Source organism: Otolemur garnettii, unplaced genomic scaffold (genome assembly GCF_000181295.1).
Source record: "Otolemur garnettii isolate 467f Iridium unplaced genomic scaffold, OtoGar3 scaffold00016, whole genome shotgun sequence".
NCBI lineage: Eukaryota > Metazoa > Chordata > Mammalia > Primates > Galagidae > Otolemur > Otolemur garnettii.
Genome location: NW_003852411.1, coordinates 13,802,226 through 13,809,281, shown reverse-complemented (window position 1 = coordinate 13,809,281; position 7,056 = coordinate 13,802,226). Strand labels below are relative to the sequence as shown.

The 7,056-nt window shown below is 41.2% G+C and overlaps 1 protein-coding gene across 4 annotated transcripts in view; it reads left to right on the top strand.

The window, feature by feature from the left end:
* The first annotated feature begins 1,404 nt into the window (after window positions 1-1,404).
* CEP350 (centrosomal protein 350) overlaps window positions 1,405-7,056 on the top strand; it is a 187,037-nt gene continuing 181,385 nt past the window's right edge. For 3 of the 4 annotated variants that reach the window (XM_023510754.1, XM_023510753.1, XM_003785670.3), the window contains exon 1: window positions 1,423-1,771. The gene's annotated coding sequence lies outside the window, so the exon portion shown is untranslated. Of the gene's footprint in view, window positions 1,772-7,056 lie in introns of all 4 variants that reach the window. The other variant, XM_023510752.1, reaches the window with a different exon arrangement.

Sequence of the window (7,056 nt, the reverse complement as noted above, 5' to 3'; positions counted from 1 at the left end):
ATGTGTCTAAGGTATTTGGGAGGCAAGGAGAAAACATCAGGACAAGATTTAAGAGGTAGAAATTGTGCACAGGCTGACACAATCAGTAACGTGGCTGCCCACACAGTGACAAGACTTTTAGCGCTTTTGCGGTTGGCCAGGAGATAGCGTGGGGTAAGGAAGTTCCATATGGACAAATTACTTAGTTTTTTCAGAACCTAGTTCATCTTTTAAAGTGAGTATACTTCCATAATAAGGTGGTTGTATACATTCAGTAGAATAATGTATGAAAAGTATTTATCCTACTGCATTATGTAGCAAAGGTGTGGAACATTTAAGTTTTTTTTTTCTTGCTATCACTTGTATTGCTGGATTACCCACATTTTCTTTTCTTCCCTCCACCGCATCTTTCTGGAGACATGTTTTATACGTGTGGGACTTTTGTACAACCACTTAGCTCCTTTTCAGGCAAAGCTATGGGACCTAGAAAGAGAAACTAGTTACTGCCTCCCGCTTTCATTGATAACGGTCTATTCAGCAAACACCGAGCGCCTACAACGTCGTAGTTACTGTCCTTGGTTGGCCCTATTGGAGTATATACAGCAAAAAGAGACCTTCAAGTCTTCAAGACACTTGAAGTTGACAGTTTGGGGGTAAGTAACGCTACGAGTCCAGAAAGTGGAGAAAAGTGAGGAGTGGAGAGCTTGTGTGTAGTTAGCACCTGTGGAAGAGGACATTCTTTGCAGATGAGCTGTCCTTTAAACTAAGTCTTGACAGATGATAGAATTCACCACCTGGAGACTGGGAAAAGAGGACCAAAATGTGAGAAGATATGTTGATCACAGAGGGCCTTTCAAATCACAGTTATATCAGAGCCAATACCGAATGGGTGGAAATTCCGCATTATTTTTTTGGATACCTAAGCCATCAGACAGAGTGCCGCTCAACAAAACCGTAACCTTGGAGAATAAAACCGCCACAGTGACAGCAGCGGGTAACTGCAGCAGCCGCAGAGCTGCAATTACTCTGAAACCGACTGGAGTGACGATTTATTTGTACAATTGGTGAAACATAGTAAATTCTGAGAAAACTGCCGCGTCCAGTCTTCGAGTTCTTCCTTGTCAAATCCTCAGCTTGTTTTCTCGGCCCGAGGTGAAACGCGCAGCCCAAAGGCTCAATTAGCATGAAAAGGAACAGGGTCGGGCGGTCTCTTCTGCGGATCCAGTTTGGCTCCTCCCGAGTCCTGCAAGGCTCACCCTTCGCCGCATCAAACATGGCTCTCTCGCGGCTCCTCTCACTCCCACCTTCGGGCCACACTCAACATGGCTCTGACAGAAGGTTACATTTCTGCGGCAGGGTCTCGGGGCAGTTCTCGCGAGGCTTGCCTGGGCTTCTCCGGCTCCCGCCCTGCCTCGCGCCGCCGCCACAGCCACGGCCGCCGGCGCCGCTCCTCCTCCGTGTCAGTTGTTGGTTTGTAATGGCGACTGGGCCGCCCCTGCCAAAGTGACTCCCGGGCGGGGGAGCGCGGCCAGACCTGCGCCAGAGGGAACTGCAGAGAGCCGCAGCTCAGGGGTCGGCGTGCTGTGGGGGCGGGGAGGCAGCCTTTCCGCCTCTTCCTTTCTTGCAGACCGGAGGACCTCCGGAGCCGGTGCGAGGCGGGTTCCCCGTGCGTCCCCGGAGCGGGGAGGCCAGGCCGGGCAGCCCTGGGGCCGGTCGGGGCGGCGTCACTGCACCCTCCGCCAGGCCCTGCGGGATGCACCGTGGGCGCCGAGGGCGGAGGCGACACTCTCAGGTGAGCTGTGGGAGGACCTGGCCGGGTCTGCGGACGCTCGCTAAGCCTCAGCTGCCTCTGTCCGCGGTCCCGGGTCCGGGGTGGCGGCTCGAGAGGCGGGGCAGGGGGAGTCCTGGCCCTGCCCGCGTCCTCTTCGGGGAACCTCCCTCGGTCCTGAGGCTTACTGGGGAGGGCCATCCTGAGACCTGGGTTTTAGGTCCCTCCGGTGCCTGCCGTAGACAGAATTTCCTTCCTTACCTACCAGTGTCCTCTCCGCCCCGCCTCTCTCCTGCAGAGAGGTAAGATACCTCTCGCCTTTGGTCTCGGGAGAAATGTCCTTCATTTGGAGATGAGGCATATTTTGGGAAATTCCGGAGAACTGGCACCAGTGGGAGGGATCACCAGTTTTTGTTCCTTTTCAGTGGGGACAACATTCTCAAGTAGAGGGAAAACTTTGATCTGCTTCAGGCTAGCAGCTGCTGTATGTAGTCTGCCGGTTATATTCACAAATGATTTAGGGGGAGCTATCTTTACGCTTTGGAAGTTGTCAGTATTTACCCCCTCCTTTTAAAAGCAGCCCAACATGCTAAATGATATTTAGCTCATGTGACAGATACGTGTTGGAATGTGCTTGGATTGCACATAGGAGTAGATTTAATATACTAGCAGACCCTTCATATGGGGAAAAACCAAGTTGTCACGGATGGTGATCAATATCATTGTACTCCACCTGAGTTTTTGTTTTGATGGTGATCCTTGTTTTGAATTTGAAGAAGTCGTTAGTGTTGCCATGTTAACGATACCTCCTGCTCTGTATTTTAACAGTTTTAAAGGAATGGCTATCTGCAGACCTAGTAACAACCTGAAAAGTTTTGTAGACTCAGTGATCAAATACTAAAAGTTACCCTATGTTTACACAATTTCTAAGTGTAAAATATTATTTTTAAACCAGGAAACGTGCTGATAATACTAATTGTGACTTTGGAGGATCAGTTTTTAGATTTATGCTAGAAGTTGCTTCTAACTCATGGGCATGTAATAATTAGTTTTGGTGCGCTAAATTGGCGAGCTCCACTCAGTGTAATAAAATAAACCTGGATCATCGAACTGTCATTGCATTGAATTTAAGATACTTTAGTTAGAAAATAAATGTCAAGTCAGACTACATTGTATGTGTGGATAAATACATGTGTATCACATCTTTTCATAGCAGTAGAACTTTGTAGAGATGGTGTTGTGGATGTAAACAATTTTGTACAGAGATATGTGAAAGAATTTGTCTTTTTCTCTGAGACATATTGGTGTGTGTGTTATGTAAGAGTGTTAATACTTGAACAACCAGCCTTTTGTGGGGTAATCAATTTATGAATTATAAAGTTTTTGAATGTTTTTCTTTTCCTGATGGCCATTCTTAAGTCCATTTTATAAAACTTTTATATCATGGGCAGAAGAAAAGAGATGAAGTTCCTATATGACCAATTTTATTTGTTAAATTGACGTAATTTATAGTGGGAGCAAAAAAAGAAGATGTTGTCTAAAATAACTGACATTTTTTGGTGTGCTTCCATATACTTAATTTTATTTAGTCTTCATAGCAAGCTTGCAGGGTAGATAGAGCAATATCTTAAAATTATTTTGTAGTTGTGAAAACTGACACCCATGGAGATTTACTTATGTGAATACTGTTCTCCTTTCTGTAGATAATCTAGAACTAGTTTATTTTAAATTAAATATTAATATAGGCTCCTCCGGCCACATACAACGAAGCTGGCGGATTCAAACCCAGCCCAGGCCTGCCAAACAACAGTGGCAACTACAACCAAAAAAAAAAGCTGGTTGTTGTGGTGGGCACCTGTAGTCCCAGCTACTTGGGAGGGGGGTGAGGCAGGGTAATCACTTAAGCCTAGAAGTTTGAGGTTGCTGTGATCTGTGACACCATGGCACTCTACCCAGGGCAACATAGTGAGACTTTGTCTTAAAAAAAAAAAATTAATAAAGATACTTCTGGCATTATTTTAAAGTCTAAAAAAAAAAATTCTGTTTTGTTCCTTTTTACATGGCACTTGCTCCTTATGCTGATGATTGTCAGTTCTTTAAAAATGTTAGTATTTTCGTAACATTTTGTTAATTATTAACAAGTCATGAATTATTATAACATAGCACTTCTTTATATACTTTTTTCTTGAACAAGGTCTTTGTAGTTCACTTATTATCTTTCATAGGGTTTAGATACTCAGTTCTGTCATCTTTGTTTCTTCAGATCATTTATACTTTTGGTTGTTATGTAAAACAAATATTTACACCTTATAGTCAGTAGCATCACTGAAAGGTAGTAACATCTTGGTGATTTTATCATAGAGAGAACCAATTAATTAAAAAGTTAAATATCTCTAATTGTGATTGTTATTTTTGCAGTATGGGGCAAATTGTGAAATAATTTTCCTTTTTTCACTATGTTAATTCTGAATGTCACAGTAAAAAAAAAGGATAATGAAAAGATTACATAGTTGTTTTTTCTGCAGTTTTTTTTTGTTCATGTTTGTCATAAATTTAATTTTACTTGTGTGTATTTTGGGTTATTTGCTTTTCTAATCTGGGCTATAAGTTCTATGGTGGCAGAGATCCCCTAATGTCTGTTGTGCACCCAGTACCTAGCATAAAGTAATATAGTCAGTAATTATTAGTTGAATTCATTGACTAAACAGGGGTCCCAGGATAATATTTTTAAAATAAAACAAAAAACTGGTTCTTATTTCCTAGGTACTCCTCAACTCTTGGGAACATACTATAGAGATATGTTCAGATTTGCCAGGTGGCAGCGGAATGAGAGGGGGACATTAGAAAAGCCACTGAGAATAAGCCACAGGTGGATCCTGAAACCTTTATTGACTGTTTGAATGATTTGCCTAGGTGCTCTGGCAATAATTATTGTAATTTAAAGAAAATAGAAGCTTTAAGACCCTAACCTGTTATACTTGTACTGTAATTATAGGCTTGTAATAATTTCAAGTCACTTCTTTTTTTTTTTTGAGACAGAGCCTCCAGCTGTCACCCTGGGTAGACTGCAGTGGCGTCACAGCTCACAGCAACCTCCAATTCCTGGGCTTAAGCGATTCTCTTGCCTCAGCCTCCCAATGTAGCTGGGACTACAGGAGCCTGCCCAATGCCCAGCTGTTTATTGGTTGTAGTCGTCATTGTTGTTTGGTGGGCCCAGGCTGTATTAGATCCTGCCAGCTCTGGTGTATGTGGCTGGTGCCTTAGCCGCTTGAGCTACAGGTGCCAAGCTTTTAAGTCACTTCTTAATCATAGCGTTGGGAGTTTTTTTTATTTTTTGCAGTTTTTGGCCAGGGCTGGGTTTGAACCTGCCACCTCTAGTGTATGGGGCTGGCGCCCTACTCCTTTGAGCCACAGGTGCTGCCCAGCATTGGGAGTTTTAATGCATAAATTTCAAAATGCTTGTTCAATTCCCAGGTTTTGTACATAAGAAAACAGAAGATTGGAAAGGTGCCTGTGGCTCAAGCAGTAGGGCGCAGGCCCCATATGCCAGGGGGGATGGCGGGTTGAGCCCGGCCTGGCCAAAATTGCAAAAAAAAAAAAAAACAGAGGATGATATAGGGGAAGTATCATCCATTGTTGGTTTCATAACTGGAGGATGAATCTACTATATAGCTGTGGCCTACATTTGTTTAATGCCAGATAATTATCAAATCATAGGGTAATTGTGATCAACCTGGCAGTCATTCTATGTCAGTATTAATTAAAAACTCAAAATGGACCTCTCTTCTCAAGAATCAAAAATATTTGTTAACTTAAAAATGAATTTCAACTCTCTCTTTTGTCATTGGGGTTCTAAATTAGCACAACTGGAACAACCCTCTGGAAGGAAATTTGGTGTTTCCTATCAAATTTAAAAGTGAACATACTCTTTGATAGAATCATTTCATTTTTAGGAGTTTATCTTACATAAGTATTAACACAAGAGCACATAAATTCTATATGGATGTTCACTTTAGCATTGTTCCCCCAAAGTCAGTAACATTTATAAATAACAAAAAATCATAAATGTCTTTTGGGAGGGTAGTAGTTAAAATTATGGTATATTTACGCCTTGAGGTACTATGCAGTTGTTAAAGGGTTTGGGGATGTCTATTTTTACTTCAGGAGAAGCAACTGAATGTATCCTTTAGTCCCTGGACTATGCTTACTGTGTTCAAATTTTAACTGCACCACTTACCAAGCTGTGACTATTAGCAAGTTACTTAAACTCATTTGTAAAGTGAATGTACTAATGGTTCTTACCTTACTGAAATATCGTGAAAATTAAATGAATTTATGTTTATTCCTTAAGTGAGTATAGTAAGCCCCATACATTTTTTTTTAAAGTTGTATTACACTGTGGAATATGATTTGATTTATGGAAAAATAAACACTTAGGCAAAGAGATGTAGTTTGGTTTTGTTTTGATTTTGTATGTACATAGAAAAAGGTCTGCAAGGATAGGCATTAAACTGTTAGCTGTGTTGTCCCAGGGGAGTGGATGACTTTCCTTTTTTTTTAGGCTAGTCAAGCAGTGGGATTCCTTTTTGCTTTTGACATCTTTCCATATTGTAATAACAATATGTAAGTCTCACTATTACAATTTTTGAAACTTTTTTCTAGAGGAGAAAATGCTGAAGCAAAACTCATTCTTATACAGTAATATAAATATATTTTTGAATATAGTTTTTCAGAGATACACAGATTTCAACAGAGTATCACATGATTAGATCCTGTTTCAAACTTTTGGTGATGGCAGGTTGAATTTAATCTATGAAAATCCCTAACAATATTTATTTTTCTATTATCACTGTGATCTTAAATCTTGTATATTAATTTACAAAGTGACCCCATAGACTATTAGTATTTCTTAAACTCAGAATTCCCAAACTGCACTCAGCCATGGTAGACTATGTCCTTACTTGATGTTGTTTGAAACCTTGACTTTAAGTGAAATGAATGAAATCAGTTTTACCATAGGCTAATTGATAGAAAGAATAGTTAAGTTCTTGTGGCATATTTCTGATCACAAAATAATCACCAAACTTCAAAATAAAGTCCCTAAACATCTCTTGAAATAGATGTGATCTACACATATTTAAGATTAATTAAAACAAGTAATAACTGGCCTGGTGCCCATAACATAGTGGTTATGACGACACTGAGGCTGGCACATTCGAACCTGGCCTGGGCCAGCTAAATAGCAATGACAACTGCAATAAAAAATGGCCAGGCATTGTGGCGGGGGTCTGTAGTCCCAGCTACTTGGG